Source organism: Mustela nigripes, chromosome 3 (assembly GCF_022355385.1).
Source record: "Mustela nigripes isolate SB6536 chromosome 3, MUSNIG.SB6536, whole genome shotgun sequence".
In the NCBI taxonomy this organism is placed as follows: domain Eukaryota; kingdom Metazoa; phylum Chordata; class Mammalia; order Carnivora; family Mustelidae; genus Mustela; species Mustela nigripes.
This window is the reverse complement of record NC_081559.1, coordinates 44,522,110-44,545,119: the sequence shown is the minus strand read 5'-3', so window position 1 is coordinate 44,545,119 and position 23,010 is coordinate 44,522,110. Positions and strand designations below refer to the sequence as shown.

Genomic DNA, 23,010 nt, shown 5'->3' with positions numbered 1-23,010 from the left:
TGTGTGTGTGTGTGTGTGTGGTGTGATGTGTGTTTGTGTGTAGTGTGTGTGGTTTGCATGGTTGTGTGTGTGGTGTGATGTGTTTGTGCTGTGGTGTGTATGTGTGGGATGTATGTGCAGTCCTAGCCCAGCTCATCACATGGCGATTCTAGCACCCGCCTTTGTGATCAGGATACACAACTGTCCCACATCCAAAGGCCCCACAAGGGGGTGTAAGGGTCGCAGGAGTGCAAGGGCAGTCGTGCCTGCCCGCGGCATGCAGTGAAACCTGCACAGTGCGTCTTGCCGAGTCTCTCCAGGGGCGCAGGGGCATCCCCTCCACCCCACCCTGCGCCGTGGGACTGGCCAGCGAGCTACCAGGTGGGGTGCCCAACCATTGACCAGGCCATGCTCCCCACGAAGCCTCCTGTCTTCCTGTAAGGAGGGTCTGTCTTTCTGGTTGACCCTGCAGCCTGGAAACAGGGTGGGGGTTCAGACAGAAGGCCAGATGGAGTGCCAGAGAGAGAGACCCAGCGGTGGGGTCCCCAGACCGCACCGGCTACCGTGTTTGCCACGGGGCTTGCTGGAGAAGATGTGCTGGGAAGAAGCTCAAGTGTGTGATGCCCAGATCTGAGACACTTGTGGCTTTTGTAAGCCCAAGGTCATGAGTTCTGGTGGAGGGAAGGGGATAAGATTGCTGGGCACGAGTGTGTGGTCAAGGACTGCGACACCTGCTGGAAAGTTCATGCACCTGGGTGCTGAAGGGACAGAGGGTCAGGAGAGGTGGGCCCCACACCTTGTTCCAAGGTGGCAACTCGTGGCTAAGACAACTTCCCACCTGTCACCAGCTGTTCCGGAGGGCAGTGGGTGGCTGATCGCCTAGTCCTGCGGGACCCCAGTCCTACAGAACCCGTGGCCAGTTTGCAACCAGCCAGGAACCGATAGCATCCTTCCCAGGAAAACCCCGAGTTTCATTAGTGATTCCTTAAGACTGACTGGTGAGCCCTTTGGTCGCATGTGGTCTTTAGTGCCTAGCCCACAGCCTGATGCACATGGCGTGCGCACTTCTATGTCTGGAGAACAAACACAGAAATAACCAGAGAAACTTCATAACCCAAGCAGACAAGTCCATTCACCGAGAGCCCTTGATGGCTTCCCTGGGTGGGGGTGGGGGATAAACTGATGCCGAGATGGGAGGCTGGCAGGGGCCTGTGGGTGGGGAGGAGTCAGGAATGGCTTGACCAAGGAGGAGACTGGGAGAAGGGTCACCATGAGGAATTTCCCTCCAGGACAAGAGGTCAAGGACAGCCAACCCCAGGCTCTGGGACAATGATGTGGAAAGGTATGAAAACACAGAAGGATCTCTGATCCTTCTGTGACAGGTGACATCTTCAGCAAGGGGTGTGTGTGTGTGTGTGTGTGTGTGTGTGTGTGGTGTGTGTCCCTAATCCTACTGGGCACTGGGCAGCAGGAAGCTTCCTCCTGTCTCCATACTCCCAGCTCTTTCCTGACAGATCCCCCAGAGAACTCCAGAAACTCCTGCTGAGCCAAGACAAAGGTCTGAGAAGACACACTGTCCCCGAAACTCGGGTGTTTTCACACACACAAACACACACACATACACACTACTTTTCCTTCAAGCTCTGAACACTCCAAATCCATCTGCCTTTCTAAGTGGTCCCGGGCAGAAAGTCAAAGGCTGCTCTCTCTTGGAGAATGTGGTTGTAATTAGATAATTAATCAGGGGGGCAGCTAGAGAAAGCTGAATGGAAGCCTTCCTCAGAGAGGGAATGATTACAACCATTTTTGATATATGAGCTGTGCCAACCCTTCGAGGGGAAATACAGGATCATCTGTGAAAAGCCAAAAATGACAGCGGCCATCCCCCAGCAGTGGTAAGCTTTGGACTTTGCTGCATGTGCCCGCAGGGAGCAGCTTCATTAGTCTTCTTGACAGAGAAGCTGGGGGCCTGGGCCCCTTGATGTCACCCTGACCCCAACCATGTCTGCTGACACGGGCAGCATTCTCGGCAACAAACACAAAACATCTGGGGCCCAGGGCTGCCTCCCGCATAGAACAGCCACCTGAAACCATACGCGTATGCCCTGTCTGGGGTTCACGCTCTGCTTCTGTCTGCCCTGCAGGGAAGGGGGGTAGCAGCCAGAGCGGCAGGTCCGTGGCTACGCTGAGGGAGCACCTTTGCTCCTCTCTCCCACACCGGGACCTTGGGCATCAGTGCACAGTAAAGGGTCTTCACTGATTCTTATTTCCAGGACCTAATCCAAGAGGTGAAACACCAACATGAATTCTCCAAAAAGGGAGGCAGGGCGATTAAGGGGGCATTTATTATAAGGTCTACCATGGGTCTATCTACCCATGCACCCACCACCCATCCACATACAACCCACCCTTCCCTCCTACCTTCTACCCATCCATCCATCCATCATTCCACCCACCCTCTGTCCGCCCATCCTTCCGTTTGTCCATTCACCCGCCCCTCCCTCCTTCCATCCAACCACCATCGGCGCATCTCTGCGCCACCCACCCTTCCAACATCTATCCGCCATCCACCGGCCATCCCTCCACCCATCCTTTCATCCATCTTCCTAACACGGAGGGAGCCTCGATCGTGTGCCAGAAATACTTTAAAAAGCCCCGAAAAGAATCCGAGAAATCTAAGAGGGGGGAAGAAACATGTTTGGAAACAACTAGAACACAGAGTAGACAGGGACAACGTTTTGAATGGAAATGGCGTGAAGACTCGGCAGCCAGAAAGGAAAGGGACAAAGCACCTTGAACTTGGCTGGACTGCTGAAAAAAAGCAGGGCAGGGAATCAGGAGGGAAATAATAAGGGCACAGATATGTTACCTCTGGTCACTACAGCACACACACACACACACACACACACACACCCTGGGATTTTGCCAGTGGAGGCTGGAGGGGCAGAACTTGAGGTTCAGGGAGCCAGGCCCTGCCCACACAAACCTAGGGGCATGGCCACGGAGGGCCTTGCTCTGGCCCTCACTGCCCCGTTAGGCAGGAAAGTAGAGGTCTCTACCTCCACAGAACCCTGACATTGTCCGGTCATCAAAAGGGGCTACCCCCTGCCAGCTGTCACCTGTAGCCACCTGTGTCTCTCTCTCCTTCCAGTCACTACACTGAAAACATCCCCCTCCCCCCAACTCTTGGGCTCCCGGGTGCCCTGGGCTCGGGGGAATATACCATCTGGAGGTGAACGTTCATTGGTAGCTGACCACCTCCCCTCATGGGTCTTGCCCAACCCACAGGGCACAGCATCCCCACCCACCCCAGCATTCTTCGACCACCATTCTTCAGCTGTGGCCCTCCGTCCCCTGGCTGAGCCCAGAAACAGCCTCCTGACAGTTTGAAGACACCCCCCACCCTGACCCCAGGGCGGGCTGGAGGCCCAGATCCCACCCACCCATGTCATTCTGACAGGCCCGTAAATACGAGTAGAAAACAAGGAATGGTTCACATCAGGACCACAGTGGGGAAACCGGCGAGCTGAGCCCTTCACGGATGGCCCAGAGCACAGGGACCAAACTTTCAGAACGGTGGAATTCGTCATTTGGAGAGAAGCCAGGGGAGTCTGGGTGGATAAAATGAGGATACTCCGTTTTCAAAGGGAAACATAGCCAGGAAACAAGGAACACGCTCTTGGAAATCACAGAAAAGTATGGAAACGGCATATTTTGCAAGAAATGGGAGCAGACTAGCAAAAGGACACTGATGAAAAATGACCAGTAAATCAGAGACTGACTCATGGAGGCCTCCAGCATCTGAGCAAAAGACAAAGAATGTGGAAGGAGGGAGGAGACACAGCCCCAGGCAAGATGCAGAGGGAAATGTCCCTGTACTTAGGGGAGACTGTCGGTCCCAGATTAAAAGAACACAAGGTTCTGGGAAGAGCGACGGACAACATGGGCAGCCATGCCACATCACAAGGAAAGTTCTGGACTCTAAGAGTTCAGAAAACTTCCCACTGGCTTCCAGACATAAAAAGAGGCAGAAAAGAACCAGACCAGGAGAGCTTCCTGCTGGTGCACGTGGACAGGCGATCCCAGGACGCCTGGGGTTTCTCTGGAAAAGGGTCCACGAACCTGGAAAAGGTCCGCCACGAACCTGGGGGAGGAGGAGTGACAAAGCTAGTCATATACAGCTTCAGAAAATGCACCCCCGTGGGTCACTTCTGAGGAAACACTACCTGGAAATGTCTTCCACCCAGAGGAAAGTACTTAGGGTCCCAATCTCTGCAAGTATGGCCACCAGTCGTGTAATAATCATCCCATGGCAAGACAAACAGGCCGATAAGAATGCTGGTAGGAAAAGCCTCGGAGGCCGAAGAAACCTGCGGGTCCCCAGGCATCCCAAGCTCCCGCCTGCCCCACAGGCCTCAGGATCCCACACCAGGCAGCCCCATCTACCCGTGATCACCACGCCCGCGATTTTGCACTCTTTTCCAAACTCACTCAAGGAAAGGGGGAAATCTGAATGTGTCAGTATTTGTGAGATAAGCCGACCAGTTTACGAAGACTCTGGAACCAGACTGTTTTACGAGAGCATTACACAGAATCTCCCAGAACCTGGTCATTCCTATCTGTATTATTTAAGCTGTTCCAGTGTTTACAGATGAAACACTTCCCATTTTATCTTATTTATTTTTCTTATGTGTTTATTTTGCCGAAGACTATTTTTTTTAGAGCAGTTTTAGGTTCACAGCAAAATTGTGAGACGGGTAAAGAAATAGTCCATGTACACCCAGCCCCCCACCATGCACAGTCTCCCCCATAAAATGCCAACGGGACATTTTAAACCAAATGGCAGAAGAACCAAAGGCCAAGTCATGCCCCCGGGACCCTGAATGCAGAGATGCTGAGTAAGACATCAGCAAACCAAGTCTAGTCACGGATTTGAAGAACCCCTTCCATGCCTCCCAGAAGGCTTTGCTCCAGGAAAGCCGAGCAGTTAACATTCGGAATTCTAGTGCTAGAAGGGTCATGAACCAGTAGCTCAGTACATACTGAGGCAGCAGTGCTAGGACTCGAGCATTCTGGAAGCTCCTGGAAGTCAGGAACTGAGAGCTCAGGCCTCGAGCTGAATCCTGGTGCTGCCACTGTGGTCACTGCCACCTTGGGAAGGCAGCTTCAGCTCTCCAGGCCTTGGCTTGGGCATCTGTAAAAACACCCACTGAGGGCACCCTGAGACCACTAGCTCGGGGCTTACAGAGATCCAAGCCACAGCACACAAGAGGCTCAGGACCCAACATCTTTGTCGCGCCAGGTTGGGGTTTCTTCCCCAGATGGATCCCCAGGGTTTAAACCAAGCCCTGGCACATAGGAGGTGCTTGATAAACTTCTGTGGAAAGAGGCCTACAATGAGGAGATCGCATGGACTCCAGCGCAAAGCTGGCATGGGAGTGAAGCTCTGGCCTCCTTCTAGAAACCCTCTCTCTTCCTTGCTACCCCCATTCAAGCCTTCTCAGTCTCTGGCCCAGCCAGCAGCATCAGCCTCACACCGGAGCTCAGGAGAAATGCTGCAGCAGGCTTCGCCCTGAACCCTGGAATCGATGTCCACACTCTGCCATACATCCAGCTCTTCAGAAGATGCCCCTAGAGGATCCAGAACAGCTAAGTCAGCCCCGTCCACATCCTGCACGTCCCTGGTCAGCCAGGTCGGCTGCACCTGAGACTGGCCGTGACTTGCCAGAAACAGCTGGTTAGAGACAAGGCTGGAAGAGGATTGGGGCATCCTGATTCTCCCTGTTGGGGGCCATCCACACAGCAGGCATCCCCACCACACCCACCAGCTGCCCTTCTGCCTGACAGCCCAGACACACGGGCCGGGGTAGGTGGGACACGAAGTGGACACAGCTGTGCAGACAGCCCGCAACTTCCACAATTACTCACCCTAAGGGAAAGGCAGCCAAGGTGCCAGCGACAGGCCCTGGAGGCTCTGAGAAGGTCACCATGCCCAGCGGAGGGGAGTTGCCCCTTCCCTCTTGCTGAGGGCTTTTAGGCACTTTCCCAGAGCCGCTTTGCCCCTGGGGCTATCTCTAGGACAAATGCCTTCTCCAGAGACAGTGGAAATAAGAGGTTTTGCTCTCAGAGGACAGAATCTGCAGGCAGCTCCAGGCCACAAACAGACCACCCCTAGCACACGGGGCCAACACCTACAGGAGCCGTGCCAGGCTCACCTGGCCGATCAGAAAGGCAGAGATCCAGCCGCCCCTACTGGCCGCTGGGGCGGGGGGGAGTATACCTGGGGGTCCCCAGCAGGGCCGGAGGGGACATCCTCATGGTTCAGTCCCCCTCCCCTCTCTGCCGACTTCTGTGCACCTTCCCCAGAGCTGTCTCAAAGGCCAAAAACGAAACACACCCCCACCCCACCCCACCCCACCCCATCCCAGGGATTGTAAGAATCCACTTCCAAATCGGACGGCAGGAGGGGCCAGCTGTCCTCCCATAGGTCAGACTCTACCACTTGAAGTTGGACTCTCTACAGAGTGTCAGGGGACATTCCTACAGGATGACAGAGGCCCTAGGAGAGGACGGATAAAGGCAAACCACTCTCACCCCAGCAAACACAAATCAAGAAGCCGTCAGACATGTAAGATTTTTACAAGGTTCTTCTGGCCGCCTGTGCCCTTCTGCGCAGCCCTCCTCCCACTCCCCAACCCCTCTGGGGTCCCTGCCATACAGGTGGTCTGTGCATTGTCCCTAGGCCAAGCAGCGGCTCTGACAGGCAGGACACTCTGCTTGCTCTCTGCTGGCCGCCGAGCCCTCTCCCAGAGTCAAATGGAGGCCACCGCTGTGGGGCTACAGCACTCTGCAAAGCAGGCCAGAGTCAAGATCCAGAATTTCTCTGTTGGCTGGGGCCTGGCCCATTCCCCTCTGGAGAGTCTGCTTTCCCAGGAATGGTTGGGTGGAGAGGGTGCCCCTGCCAGCCCCACGGGGATCCCGGGACACCAGTGGGCTGATGGGCTTCTGCTGCTGGGCCTGGGAGAAGGCTGAGACCCTACACCCAGCACAGCCCTGGAGGGACCTTCGAGGTTCCCAGGCCACGTAGCTCCCATGCGTCCCAGGGATAGTGAGATGTCCAGGAAGGCTTCTTGGAGGCCAGCACAGGCTGTGTGCTCCCGTGCCCCCGGGCCCCTCTCTGCTTCCGAGGCAAGCCTCATGCTCCACTGTGTGGGGCACCTGCTCGGGAGTCTGATTCCCGGCTTGCCTGCTGTGCATGAGAAAGCGAATTCTGTCATGAGTGACTGTATTTATGATGCCCGCACCAGTCTCCCACGGCTCCCTGGTGGCTGGAGGCAGGGCTGTTGGCCCTGGTCCCTGAGGGGAGTAAGAGTTTCACACTAGCTCGGAAGCAAAGCTGTCTCTCTCTGTCTCCGTCTCCATCTCTGTTGCTCTCCTCGGGCTTGGCATTGGGAATTGGACCAGACAGTGTTTGTAATGGCCTTCCTGACGAGGAGACGCCGGGGGGCCAGCAGCCTGGGGAGAAGGCAGGCTTGCCTCTGCTTCCAGAACCCCTCTCTGCGTGGTGCCTCCCAGCCTCCGGGCCTCGGATCAATGTGGCCCCAGGACCGTCCAGGCCAGCTCTCTCAGTTCCCAAGGGAGCTGAGGCAGGAAGGCACAGGGTCCGCACCAGTGAATCCCACCAGTCAGCCTATCCAGCCCTCCTCTGAGGGAGGCCGACCCATCTCTCCTCCCCGAGTCACGGGACACTGCAAAGGGTCTCCCCAAGCTTAGAGGCCATGAGGGATAGCAGTCCTGGACAACCAGGTAACAGGAAGATGCAGCCTCCTCTGGGACTCGGGGCCTCCAGGTCCAGGAACTACCTCGACCAGTGAATTATAATTTCTCTAGATGTCACTAAATTTAGCTTCCAAATGAAACCCACTAGCAAAGGAAGGCAGTGCAAAAACTTACCTTATGGGGCCCTACTTCAGGCTGGGGGCGCAGGCTGTGCCTGTGGTGGGAGTGACCCATCCAGGGACGTCACGTCAGAGATGACGAGATGGGGCCTGAGGCTAGAGGGGACTTAGGCCAAGTGACCAGGCAGGTGCAGAATTGCCCCCAGAACACAGGTCAGCTACGCCCCAAGGCTGACATCCTTCTCATGTGTCTGACCTTGTTCCTACACTTGTCACATGGGTCCAGACCCAGGAACACTGACTTAGTAAATGTCTTTGCACACTTGACAAACGAGGATTGGAGAACACTACCCTCCCCACAGCAGCAGCGGTGGCCCAAGAGAACATTAAGCCAAAGTTCGCTGATGTCAGGCACTCAGATGCACGTCATGGGTACCACTTGGTCTCTGTCCTACACCAGTTCCCTTGAGGTCAGACAACAAAATGAGTTATTATAACAAATACATAATACATGTTCCAGTAAAGGCATCTTGAACGTACACAAGGTCTACAACTATGTTGCTCTACAATATAAACATATATTACAGATGTAAATGATTGTAGCAAAATATAATACACATTAAAGTAAAGGGACGGGGCACCTGGGGGGCTCAGTTGGTTGAGCGTCTGCCTTCAGCGCAGGTCATGATTCCAGGCTCCTGGGATTCCCTGCTCCCTCTCCCTCTCCCCCTACTTGTGCTTTCTCTCTCTGTCAAATAAATAAAATCTTTAAAAAAAAAAAAGCTATAAAAAGGTACATACGAAAGGCTCAGAGAAGACAACGATTAAACCTCTGGGCAGGTGAGGGCTCTGGGGCGCTCTTCACAGAATTGGGGTTTGAAGCTGGGACTTCCAGGACGACTCGTCCTGGGGGGAGGGAGGACTGAAAGTGTCTCAGGGCATATTTTAGGTGGGAGTGGGGGGAAAGGGGGCTTTCAGGGCAAGGTGACTCGTGATTCCCCAACAGTGAGGCCCTGGGCAGAGCATGGTGACCAGTGGTCTGGCTTGGGTACCAGGAGGGGTCAGGACCCCAGGAGCAGAAGAGGGAAGAGGAGAAAGTTGCTTTGGGGGGAAATGGCAGGAGCGAAGGTGATGGAGCTGAGCTGCAGGTGTTTGCGGGACACGCCAGAGGTCAGGTTCACCCAGTGGGATGTATAGCTCGGACCCCTGGAGGGGGCTGGGGACTTCACGTGCAGCTTCTGAGCAAGGCTGACAAAGGCACAAGATAGCAGTTAACTAGCGTTGGCTGGATTCGAACCCAAACCCGGGCTCATTCTCCAGCTCTGTGCTTCCTGTCCATGACAGGCCCGGATGCGGACACCTGGGGCAGCAGAGGGAGGGGAGGTGGTCCCTGAGGAGGCCACACGTGGCACTGGCTGGCAGCGCCCCCTGCTGGAGGGAGCCAGGGGAAACAGGACCTGACAGGGCAGGCAGGGGTCAGTGACCAAGAGACCCCCGGAAGCCCAGGTCAGAGGGCAGGGAGGGCTCCTTAGGAGCGGTTTTCTCTCTTTTTTAAATTTAAATTTTAAGTAGCCTGCCTACAATGCTGTCCTGACTTCTGGAGCACAATTCAGGGATTCATCGCGTACATTCCTATGGGTGGGGCCCACTCCCCACCGGCGTCCATCCAGCAATCCTCAGTCTGTTCTCTGTGGGTAAGAGTCTCTCATGGTCTCCCTTTCTCTCTCTTTTCTTTTCCCCCTTCCCCTATGTTCATGTTTTCTTTCCTGAATTCCACATGTGAGTGAAACTGTATGGTACCTGTCTTTCTTTGACTGACCTACTTTGCTCAGCTTTATGCCCTCTAGTTCCATCCACGTTGTTGCAAATGACAAGATTTCATCCTTTTTGAGGCTGAGTGTGTGTGTGTGTGTGTGTGTGTGTGTGTGTGTGTACACACCACATCTTCATCTGTTCATCAGCCTGTGGGCATCTGGATGGCTTCCTTAGTTTAGCTATTAGTTGATAAGGTTACTATAAACACTGGGGGACATGTGCCCCTTCGAATCTGTATTTTTGTATTTTTTGGGTAAACACCTTAAAGTGCAATTGCTGGGTCATAGGGTAGCTCTAATTTTAACCACAAAAGAACATTTCTTTTTTTTCTTTTTTTTTTTTTAAAGATTTATTTATTTATTTATTTATTTGACAGAGAGATCACAAGTAGGCAGAGAGGCAGGTAGAGAGAGAGAGAAGCAGGCTCCCTGCTGAGCAGAGAGCCCGACATGGGACTCGATCCCAGGACCCCGAGATCATGACCTGAGCCAAAGGCAGCGGCTTAACCCACTGAGCCACCGAGGCGCCCACAAAAGAACATTTCTGAGACCATTTCCCTTGAGCAGGGATAAACGGGGATAGAAAACGGTTTCCAGAAATGAATCTGACGGCGAGCCCTCCCTCCCTCCCACCACCAGCATTTAGTTCCCAAATTTCATCTCAGAAAAGGAGGCAATTTTCCAAATGGACAACTCTTTACAGGAGTAACTACACCTAAATCTGTTTTCTTGAGCAACCCGGAGAGAACACGCTACTTTAGGAAGATGATGCATACATTCAGACTTATTCAGAAGAATGCAAAGTCCTTCCGGCCTGAGGGGGAAGAATCCTCCAAGGCTCCAGTCCTCAGTCCTTCCCACCTCTGGGAACCCTGGCTTCAGCAGACACTCGAGAGGTGGGATTCCTCTGGAAAAAACAACAGCACAGGACGGGGCCTGGGTGCGGGAGCACAGACACGCAGGCACTGCAGACGCCCCATGAGCGTGGACGTGGCTTTGGCCAGCCCAGCCCTTCAGCAACAGGGACAAGGCCTTTCGCTTCCCAAACTCTGAACTCAGTGACTTTTGGTCTATTTCACGTTCTCAAACTTGAGCACTGCGGGGATAAAACTGACTGACCTCCGCTGGGAAACACACCACATTTAGAAACGAATGAGCACGCCCTTGAGTTCAGGCAAAGTCGGCTTGTCTGCAGAAGCAGAAAGGAGACAAGAGAGCCTCCCTGGGCCACACGGGCCACGTGGCTGTGGGCAACCAGCGCTGAGGCCACAGAGGAGATGGCTCTGCCAGCCTGTGGTGCCCGAGCTCAGGGACCTCGCAGGAAGGGATGCCCGGCTGCTGCAGGACAGTGGCTAGGAAGCCAGGTGCCACCCCACCATGGAACGAAAGGAAACAAAAGTGCCCAGATGTGCACAGGTTAGCAGCCAGCCAGAGCTGGAGAAGGAATAAACAGTCAATGGACAGACGCCAGAAGAATGGGTACACGTCCCTCAACAAACCTCCTTGCGGGGTCACCTGTCACCCGCACACCAGATAATGCGTTACCAGCACTCAGCGAGTGGCTGCTAATTCACACTGATGCCCTGGGAACACTCAGGTTTCTCTAGGGATAAACTAGAAGGCAAGAGAGGCAGCAAAGACCCGAGAACAGTGGGTTTTATCAGACAGGCCATTCCACCTGGAAAATGTGCATGACTTTGACCTCCCAGCTCCCAGAGCGACAGAGCAGTCAGCTGGTAGAGGGTGACCCCAGACCTCTGAACTTCACCTTTTCTTATCTGTGGGTCTGCAAGCTTTTCATCTCCTCCCCTTCTGTTGCAGGTGAAGTGGTCCCTGTCCTGTGTCCACCAGGGGCAGGACGACTGACAGATGGGCCCGCTCACCCTCTGGCTCCCCCCACAGCTGACCTCACCACCTGGGAGTTTACGTACCTGGGAGCCCAAGGGCCTCACGGGCAGCAGATACACAGGTGGAAGTCAAGGCCCAGAGCCATGCTGGCTCAGCAAAGAGGCTGCAGCCACCGTGTGAACACTGAAAGCCCTGGGTGAGGTCTGGGAAGAGACCCAGTGCATGCTGCGTCTCCCGGCGGCCAGGACCTCCATGTCAGGGAGCACAGCCCGTGGTGCTAACGGGTGGCTCTGCTGTCGGCCAAGGAGGACAACCCCAGGATCCCCAGCACTCCGGACACAGTCAAGTTTACTCCGCTGCTCTTGAAGCACTTGGCATCAGCCCTGCCTCTGGAAGGTGTGTTAGATGTTCTCTCCCCAAAAGGATTTTCAAAGAGGTGTGATTCCCAGCATTTCGTTTCTGAGGCTTATACCTCGAATTTCATGACCCGCCAGTGCAAGATCTCCCTTTGCACAAACCCCGGAGAATCTGCAAGTGCAGATGCAGGTGCAGACCCCTATCAGCCCACAGGTAAGCCGCAATCCCCTGGCTTGGGTGGGGGGGTGGTGTTGTGGTGTCTGAAAAGGAGTCACACATTCTGGGGCATCTCAGACAGCGGTGACCAATCTGGGAGAGCACACCCGGGGGAACAGATACTCCCCAGAGCCGTCTTGGCTTTGCCCTCGATGCAAGTGTTTAAAGAGTGCTACTGCCTGGTCCCAGACGGTTCTCCGCCCCCGGACTCACGTCACGAGCTACAGTAACATGCTCTTTATTGCTCAATTTCTTTAAAAAATGCAGGATTCCTGGATTGAAACTCTGCATTTATAAATTATATTCATCAATCTGCAGAACTTACTGTTTTCAAAGTATTTCTGAATAAGAAAAAAAAACGAGAAATGATGTGCATCAGCACACATTTCTGGGAAAAAAAAGCCAAAGTGAGACACCATCTCTTCAATTGCACAGAATATGCATGAAATCGCTGGCTCTTAACGACCCCTTCCCCGAGGGGACTTTGGAAGCAAAGCATTCCCTGCACATCATGAGGAAGGTCCCCCGACTTTTGCAAGCCCTGCCGCAGCTGATGTGGCCTAGACCAGATGCTCTCACACCCTTGGGTCTGCAAGGGGTAGTGACCACCTGGCACATAGTAGGAGTCCATGTAGCGTTAAGAGATCTGCACTGAAGGCACTCAGGTCCAGAGCTGTCAACAGAGGAGGTCGGCGGTGTGGAGGGACAAAATCTTGCTCCATGTCATGGGGACTGACTTTATTTGAGGTGTCCCTGTACTGCAGAAGTAAATCAAGTGGCCTGATTTTATGGTCTAAATATAAATAGGATTTTCTTTGAATGTAGAGTGGGCATGGAGCTCTGTCTGGACGTGGGAAACCCAGGGACAGACAGGGCACAGTGGGTTAGCAATGACTTCTGTACCTGGTGCATATGTACAATATATAGGTGTGTGGGTATACTCAGTGCTATCACACACCACACACACGTACATGTATGGGTTGCAAACGTATTCACCATGTATACACGCACACCATAAATAAACACATACACCTTCACCCACTCTTCTCTGAGAAGGGTCACCTGGGTCCCAAGAGAGCTCTGGTCATTACAGATGTCACATTTGGGGGTAGAGATTAAACATTCCTGTTGCTTCTAACTGGTCCATCACCCAGGAGCCAGTGTCCAGTGAGGGCCTCGAAGGACCGTTGGGTCAGTGGGCGTGGCTTCCATTTGCCCCCACAACCCTCTGCGGAATCCAGGAGCTCCAGAACCCTCTTTGCCCTTTTCACATGCTGCAGCACCTCCCCCGCTGGGAAGGGGGCAGCTTGGATGTACCCGAGGGGGGCACTGGAATCCTTCTTCCTAAAAGAACATTTCTGATCCTTTGTGTGTCCAAGAGCAGTCCTGGCTTCTTCCATTCAGGGAGCATCATCGTGGGATGACAGGCTGGGGGTCACAGGTATGCCTGTGGGTTGTAGAACCATTTTTTTTTTTCCACTGATTGCAACAAAATTCGTGAGTTTGAAGCCAGAAGTGACTACTTCTATTTGGAAGAGAGCAGAGCTAAGATCCAGAGACAGAAAATAATACCTCACAACTACTCTCAGAGCTGAGTAGCTGAAGGGTCCAGATATTTCCTGGGTATTTCTCAGCTAAACCCAGGGCTACGGCCCTTTCCGTGAGAATCCCCCTTCCCCTATCTGCACATTTGTAGTGCATTTAATTACCACTTGGACTCCAGCTTAACATCCCATACAGATTCTTAAGCTAGGAAAAGCCCCATGAATTAGGAGAGCCATGTCAACGCCCATGTTTATAAGGGGAAATAGTCTTTACTTTCAATCCTACCACCAGAAACCTGCCTTCCCTTCTAGACCATTAGCAACCTTGTCAATAAAGAGATGCAATGCAGTTGTTCTGCGTCGCCTTCCAGAATTCAGGTTGGGGGCGCCTGAATGGCTCAGTGGGTTCAGGCCTCTGCCTTTGGCTTGGGTCATGATCCCAGGGTCCTGGGATCGAGCCCCACATTGGGCTCTCTGCTCAGCAGAGAGCCTGCTTCCTTCTCTCTCTCTCTCTGCCTACTTGTGATCTCTGTCAAATAAATAAAAATAAATAAAATCTTAAAAAAAAAAAAAGAATTCAGGTTGAATCCACTTTAAAATAAAATACTACCCAGTAAGCACATACAGAGGAAGGAGGTCAGTAGGCAGAAGAAACCTCCAACAAAACCCAAAGTGGAGGCAAGGCCTTGAAAAGAAGCCAACACACCTTGAGCCAAAGGTAAGAAGTCAACCGAAGCCTGGGGACAACGCAGCATGACTGCACATTCTCCACATTGAATGCGAGTTCCTCTAAGGCAAACTGATATAGAGAGACCCACATTTAGTAAACAAATACAAGAAGCCATGGTTACACCCTGAAAAAGTTTTATGATTTATAAAAAAAAAGTTTTAGTGAAAAGTGCCTTTCGAAACTGAGCTCCTCTAAGAAAGAAATCTGAAAGGATTCACTTCAGACCATTTTTCTGAGCAAATACCCATTTTACAAAGCTGAGCGCACCTGACTACGGCTCCAGGGTGACACGAGAGAGACCCGGGCCTCAGGAGACCGTCTTCCTTCTCCTCTCAGGGTGTTTCCGTCGGGGCACGAGAGAATCGACTGCGACCACAGGTCCCCGCATCTCACTGGGGCAACACAGCAGTCCTGTCCTCTACGTCCTGTCTGTTCTTCCTGCTTGGTCAGCATGATATGGGGGCTCCTCTCCGCACAGCCACCAGGGATGTGGGCTGGCAGGGTCGCCATCATCTTGTGGATGCATCGTTTGCGACACATGGTCTCCTGGTCCCCCGGGGGCAGCAGGAGGAAGACTGGGGTATCACACACCCGTTCTTCCGCACTTCGGCCTGGAGAGGCTAGCGTCCCTTGCTCCCCAAGCACATTGACTGCCACTAGTCACATGGCCTTGCCCCGTTGCAGGGTCCTGAGGAGCACGACAGAGATGGTCAATGTTTGGGGCCCTGACCCAGTCCACCTTAAGAGCCAAAGCAAGGTTTTTTTGTTGTTGTTGTTGTTGATTTTGTTTTTTCATAAAGGCTGATCAAAAACACAAAATAATTTGCAGACAGTCCCTCAAGAAACTGATAAGTTAATCTCACTAACCTCTACCAGACCCTTGAAGATTCACCAGTAGCCAAAATAACGGCTAGGGAATGATGGCGGGGAAGGGGACCAGCTAAAGGACTTAACTTTGACAAAGAATCCTTAAAAGTAACACACAGGCAAACACTAAGATGAATATGGTGACATTATTCTATCTCGAATTCATGGCATTGGGGTCCTGGCCACCAACTGGCATCCTTGTTTGATTGAGGAGATGTGGGGTGCTGAAGGAAGGTGGGTTGTTACTGGAAAGCACCTCCAGTCTCCTCCACCTCCTCCAAGTGATGGGCCACCTGGTCCCCAGGACGGCAGTGCACAGTGTCCTTGGTGTGAAAGTCCCACAGGGACCCGAGACTCCAAGAGGCTCGTTACAGTGGAGTGAGCTGCAGTGTCGCCGTCTGAAGGAACCCAGCTCCTGGGGAGGCTCCTGTGTTGTCCGCGGAAGAAAGCCCCAAGCTGCCTGAGTGGACCGGACATCTAAGGGGTCCTCTTGGCCTCTGTGCTCTGTTGCTGTGCTCAAGCATATTCTTGGATGTTGTTAATGCATTTACCTAAGTTCCATCTTCCAGGGATGCCTGGAATAAAACGTTTCTCCCTCCTTTTCCCAGCTCTCTCCTGGTAACTTCACTTCCACCCTGACAGAAAGGTTTAGCAATGGGAGGTCACTTGAAACCCCCCTTGTGGAGAAGCTTCTCTTGCTGCTGGGCATCCATGCAGAAAACAGAGCACCCATTGACCAAATACACAACCCCTCCAATGTCACACGCCTCCCTGCCTTCTTTCTGGACGCACTTGCCCTGTTCAGCTCAGGGGCTGTCATAGAGTCACCACATCCCAAGATGGAGGCCTGGGAGTCTGTGCATATCCAGCATCCCCGCGGACCCAAGACACGGCCCGGAAGTGTGCCTTCCCAAATTGTGAGCAAGGTGACCTCAGGGCTGGACGAGGAATTTTCACGCATGTTGTGTCCGTCTTTACAACACCAGCAACCCCTGGACACCCTCTGAGAGGAAACCTGAATTCTCCTGCATATCTTATGGTCTCAAGAAGCATAAATGGGAATGTTTTAGTGAAAGGATGTGGACAGAAACCACTTTCCCTGTGATAGAGTCTAGCTTGAGTTTCAGATATTAATTGTTGAGTCAAAGACATAATTAACACTGGGCAAAGCTGTATGACCTGGGATTGTTACAGGGGTTCTGGGTTTCATATTGTTTCTGGCCACAGGGGATTCAGTCCCCAGAAGAGGGTCTTGGCAGGCACTCAGCCTGGGCGCTGGTCTGCTGGTCTGCGGAATCAAGTTCACTACACGTTTTATGTCTTGGTGGGAAAGTCATTAGCAATATGATTGTAAGCTAAGATTACCAACATACTTGAAGAATGTAAAAACCACCTTGGCTGCCTTTCGACAATGATCCTAACATATTCCAATATCCCCCTCGTTCCCCTCCAGGGTGGTGCAGAGCAGTTACAATGTGGTTTGTGGGATTCCCGGAGCTCTCGAGGGGAAATTCTCACCATCCCTCCAATCCTTACACGGAGTCCCACCTGTTCTGCCGACACCAGCCCTCAGGACCCCAGGGAGGGATGGAGCCGAGACTCCAGCACGTTCTGTTGGGCCACAGGGCAGGCGAGGCTGCCGGGAGGGGCCATCCCAAATGGATTACTACTCTACCTTTGGTCAAATGTGTATAACAAAGCCCCAAGAGGTCAGCTTTTCATTTTCCACCTCTTGGCCTGGACTAAACACCACTGACTGAACCAGGGCCTCAGTGGGGCAGTGTGTGGGCACCGGGCGGGAGAAGATTGGGGTGAGCAGGGGACCCTGGGGCCCTGCAGCATGACCTCTGATGGCCTGACCACGGGGCAGGCTGCCCTGAGCCCAGGCAGCAGGGGACCCCGACACGAAGGAGGCAGGCCCAGTGTCCTGGCTCCTTGCATCTGCGCTGTTAGGGAGGGACCTGAGGACAGAGGAGGCTCCAGTGAGCTAGACTGACCCCCTCCTGCTCTGAGCTTCCTGGGTGTCCTTCCCTGCCACATTCTCCTCCACGGAGAGCAAGCTCCGTTGAGGAAACCCTTGGCCTCCCTCTGCCTCCTCGTCACCCCTGGGGAGTTGGAGTGGTCAATCACTGATTTGGGAAGAAAAAAGTGTGTTGAGCTCAGACTCTGGAACCTTCCTCCAGGAGCCGGAGTTGGCGGCAAAGAGCAGATGTTTCCCATCCACCCCTTGAGCAGGCCGCCCACCCGCCTGACCCCAAGGGGAAGCCCATCTTGGTCTGGCTCCACAGGGCACCGAGGGCGAGTCTGCCTGACCCTGGACCCTCCATCTTCATCTCAGCCTTCATCTGTGACAAAGGTGACCTTGGACCAGCCTCACACAAGTCTCACGTCTGCACCCAGGAGGGGGAAAGGGCATTCTCATCTCACCCTGTCCCATCTGGGGGCACCTGCGGGGTCACCACACCCCTGTGGCCTGTTAACTAATCAGCGCTTGGCCTGGGAAGCTCTTCCAAGACTGGCACCTGGACCCCTGTGGTGTGGCTGGCAGACAATGGGGGCCACCCCACACTAAGAGGGGCTTCAGAACTCCAGTAGCAGAACCTGCCATGGGGCATGAGGCTGCTTTCCAAAGAAGCTTTCATCAGGTCAGGCTAAGCCCTCCTGCTCCCCCATCTCCTGCTGTTGGAGCAAACTTGGTCACCTCTTGTCTCCAAGCTAGACCTCCCTTCTCCCAGGTAGCAGTGAGGGGACCTGGTCCAGGAGTCTCCATGGTCCCCAGGGGTCTCATGGTTTTTTAGAATCTCAAGAAGACTGGAGTATGGGCTCCCATGTTCTGCCTGGGGCACAGCCGGCATCTCACAAACATGGTTCAGAGGAACTGGGCGAAGGCATGTGATGCCACGTTTTCCCAGATGTTCAGGGAGGAGGGTCCTCCCAGTACCTTCTTGGGGAGGGGTTGGTGTTAACAGAAGGATTTCTGAAAGGAAGAAGAGATACACAAGCAGGATGCTGGGGGAAGGACGAACTGAAACCAGACCTAGCGCCCCTGCCCCCCGGGGCTTTGCAGACTGCCGCTCCTCGGCCATCTTTACTGATGTGTTGCAGACACTCAAGGAGACAAAGCCACAGCTCTGAGCACCATACACCTGGGAAGCAGTGAAAACACGGCCTCTTTCACCTTCTCGTTCCCGAGGGCCACCTCCCTCTCCACAAGGCTGAGCCAGCACGTTATCTGCCATCCCTTCTGAATGCCCCTGGAGCTGGGGTCCACCTTATTCGACTCCCTCCATGCTCCCGGGGTTCTTCCCAGGCCAGGCTTCTAGAAAACTCCTGCACTCCCACACCAAATGTTTCCCCTGCTCTGTCTTCAAAATCCCAATCCTTCCCTCCCACTGGAACTAAAGGACCGTGCAGTCTGGGTCAGCCCACCTCCGTCCTTTCTCTGGTGTCTCCTGCCCCTCCCCCTCCACTGATTTTCCCTTCTTATTTGTCCTGTTTAATGTCAAGTGCCTGGTTCCTCAGGAACAGCAGCTGCAGAAGCGAGCACGAGTGGATTTCAAATCAGCAGAGAATGTTTGCGACAAGTAATGTGGCAAAACACCATCCACACTTGCACGGGGCTGCTCTGGCCCCCACGTGTGCTCTCAGGACAGCAAGGACAGGAGGGCCACCAGAACAGTCCCCGTGGGCAGGAGACGTCCTTTACCCATCCTTACAATGGCCTAGGGGGCGCCGCGGCACTCCTCCAGTGTCACTGAAGTGCCACAGGCAGAAAGTGGAGGCCCCAAGTCCCTCCAGGGCCACACAGACCCCAGCTGCTTTCTAAGCCTGTCTGAACGCTCTTGGGCTCAAGGTCTCAGGCTGGGGCAACATCTGCACTCGGGACAGCGCTGTCCGGCAGACCTGCCCTCATGCCTTCTCCGGTTCCATCCCCTGGGCCAAGCAGACAAGCTGCCCACAGCACGGGCCAGTAGCACACCAGGGTGAGATGGCAGGTGTCTGCAAAGCCGTGGGACCCAGACCCTCCCTGGAGCCGGGCTGTCCCCTGAGGCCTGCCCGTCCTGGCCCGAGGCTGCCTGTCTCTCAGCTGCTCTGAGTGGCCGGGACTGCCCAGGTCTCTGCAGCACGCAGAGAATGCCCTTCCTTTTTGTAAAAACAATCTCTGTGCTCAGCAAATGCTCAGGAGCGGGCGATCACGGCAGCTCCACTCCTGGGGAGCCCCCACCCCAGGGGCAATGCACACCCATGAGCAGCTCACAGCTCGGGCCCGGTGAGGAGCTCTGCTCCCGCAGCCAAGTGTTTCTACAGATCGTTAACTCCTGGGGGCATGGCCAGGCCAGGGAGGAGGCCGGCTGCACGTTGGTGGCTGTGCCTCGGAAGGCCGACCTAAGCAGAGGCAAAGAGGTTCTGGAATTAGAGTTGCATGAGTCAACGTGAACCCAAATTAAATTTACACATGCTTCGAGAGTGCGGTCTGTTCTGCCAAGCAGGGCACCCGGGCAAGGCCAAGGACGCCCGGCTTCTGCCTTTCTGTCAGGGCTGCAGCACAGAGGGGAGAAAAGCACTGATGCATTTCCCAGGCCCTGTCTTAAGGCGGCCCGAGGTCAGAACTGGTGCAGCAGGGAGACAGGGTGTGCGAGAAAACTTGAACCCGTGGCCTGGCTCCCACAGGGCCTCACACCTGGGAGCCCAGACTCCTGCTGAGAATGGGGAAGGAGTCTCCCAGGACAGAAGACTCGGAGCCAGAAGGGCCTGGCCTGAAAGCCTGAATACCCATGCGTGGCCGTGTGTGTGCACATGCACAAGTGTGTATATGGTATGTGTGTGAGTGTGTGCACACACACGTTTGCATGCATGTGGTGTGTTCATGAGTGTGTATGTAATGTGTGTGCATCTGTATTGTGTAGTGTGTGTGCATGAGTGTGAATGTGCTGTGCGCACATGTGGGTGTATATGGGGTGTGTGTGCATGTGAGTATGTGCATATGCATGTGTGTTGTGTGTGTGTGTGCATGAGGGTGAATGTGCTGTGCACTGATTCCAGCAATGCTCAAGAGCGGGCTGCTGAATGGAGCTGAGCCAGGATGGTGAGCTGGTGGGTCTGGGGGCCGTGCCCACACACATGAACCCAGCCTGGGAAGGAGTCCTCCCTGCAGGCGGAGGGCATGGGTGGGCCGTGAGGAGCACAGACATGCAGAGGCCCTTGTCCCTGCTCTCTGCGACCCTGTCAGATGCCATGAGTGTGCTCAGCCAGAGCTCGCTGAAGGAGGCACAGGCCACAGAGGTCATCTATCTGGACCGTGGTGCCTATGTTCCTTTAAAAATAATAATGATGACGATGTCCAGACTGTCCCCAGGTGGGGGCAGGGCATCAGAATCACGGGGAAGGGATTTTCAGCACGCGCCTCCCTGGCTGGACATGCGGAGTGGGGAAGGGGTAGCAGGGCAGAGGAAAAATCCATGAGCCGTTCTACTGCACACCTTCCCCTGCGTAGCCTCAGAGCTTGGCAGAACAGCCCTGGAGAGTGTGCGTGCGTGTGCACACAGAAGGACCATACAATGCACCAGCGGAAGTGGACCACGAGAGCGAAAGAGGCACTGTTAGACTCAGACTCAGAAACAAAGATAAACCAGGACAGTCCCAGGAAGAGGGGCAGGGATGGTCACCAGGAAGAGGGACAAGGACGGTCACCTCACTGACAGGGTATCCCCTTGGGACACTTGGCCCTCCGCCCCCACTTGTTCCAACAGAGCCCAGATCACTGATCTCCTCGGGAGGCCACCAATCCCACATCTCCCCCTAGATATGTGCGTCCAGGTAAAACAAGGACAGACCCCCACCATGAGGGATGCCCAGGCTCAGCAGGGCCAGAGCTGGAAAAGAGTGTATGTCCACCCGCCCTGGTGACAGCACCCCTTCCTGCCGTTCTGGAGCCTGCTGGAGTCCTTCTCTGCACCAAGCACACGGTGCAACTTGATATGATATACTCAGAATGCTTTTGAAATTATGGTCTCGCTTTTCATGACCTGGGCATCCGCCTTTCTCTACGATTACATGCCTTCGGTTGGTATATTTAATAGACGAATTCTTACCGCAGCCTCCAACACCAACATTTAATGAAACATTAAAAAGAAAGCCGGCTCTTAGAGGTGGTCAGCTGGAATGGGAGCTCTTCGACGCCCCACCTGGAAGCACGGCCCCCCCCCACTGCCTGCGGATGGCCCGTGTCCCTTCTGCCACATTCGTCCACCACAGATAGCTCGTGGGCCCGGGGAAGACTCAGCCTGCTCAGTCAGAAAGAAAATGTCTTCAGTCCATGTTACCTCCTGGAGGAACAGACTCCACATTAAAGTGGGGGTGGCAAGCTCACCCGGAAAACTCTCCAGCCAGCTCAGCTGTGTGGTCGTGGCCGTGACAGAGAGCAAGCTGGACGGATGGCCCGCACCCCCTACAACCACTCTTGGCACATCCCTGGGACCGTAAACAGCCTCGAGGCCATTGCTTCTAGGTAGGGACTCCCCGTCCCTCTTAAAGCTGCTGCGGGGTTGGTGGTCTTCGGTTGTCATGTAACTCCAGATTAGAAGACCACAGAAGACCATCCCCCCATGGACAGGTGTCCACGTGGACGCTGATAGAGAGAGGCACGAGGCCAGGCGGTGGGGCAGGAGGCACCGGCACTAACCACCCACGTGCTGGCTCGTGGAGACAGAGGGTGCTGTCCGGCAGGAGGACACCCCAAGTGCTGGGCGTCTTTACAACCTCTAGGGCTCTTCTTGCATAAACCTGCCTGATCCCAGACTTTCGGGACTCAGCCCCACTCACGGGAACTATCCCCTGACCGATGTCCAGGTCCTTCCAGAGCTCTCCATGGCTTGATTTCATCCCGTTTCCTTCCACTTCTCCACCTGCACCCTTTCCAGTGCCCCCCCAACACCAGGGCCCTGCGACCCCACGCCTGCCAGTCATAGTCCTTCCTCCCCAAGGTCCTTTGTCAGACACTCTTGGACACGGCGGCTGCCTTCATCTTCCACTTGTACCCAAGAAGAATTTTGTTGAATTAAAAATTACATTAAATATTTGAATTAACTGGGAGAATAAATGTCATGGTCACAATAGTAAGTTCTTTCAAACAGCCTCACAGGAGACAGAGCTCCTCATTCACACAAATACTCGGCAGGATTCCCCGGCTAAGAAATTGTTCTTCTTAAGGCCCTCCCCATTTCTCATAGTATTTAGGAGGTATTATAGATTGTTTGTCTGTTTTATGACATCTTAGGGTTTCATCACCTGAGCTAATGGCTTATTGCTAGCGTGTACGAAGGTGTTTTTAAAAAGTATCTTCATGTAGTAGTAACTGGCCTCCATTCTAAACTGTCTCTTCATTGTTTCGGTTTTGAATGGATTTTTCGGGGGGAGGGGGAATGGGATGAGGGGCTGGGCTCCTGGAAGACAGTATTCTTTATTGTTCTGCTTTCCAGTAGACCTTACCTCTATTACTTTTTCCTATCCTACAGAACCATTTAAAAATTTCAAGGCAATGTTAGGGCCCAGTAGTATGTTGGTGAGAACACTCTTGACACTCATACTAATGACTCCAACGTCACATCAGTTTTGGGATCGATACTCCATGAAGGGAAGGAAGGTTCTTTCTACATTAGCTTCTGAAAATTTTAGATATGAAAAAAGAGTTTTCTATCAGAAATACACTGAAATCTCGTCAAAGGCAATTTTAGTATTTCTTGAGATGACTGTCTCTC

At 53.8% G+C, this 23,010-nt stretch overlaps 1 protein-coding gene across 1 annotated transcript in view; it reads right to left on the bottom strand.

Annotated features, from left to right (window-relative positions):
• TWIST2 (twist family bHLH transcription factor 2) overlaps positions 1-23,010 on the bottom strand; it is a 49,685-nt gene that overhangs the window by 1,215 nt on the left and 25,460 nt on the right. The window lies entirely within an intron of this gene.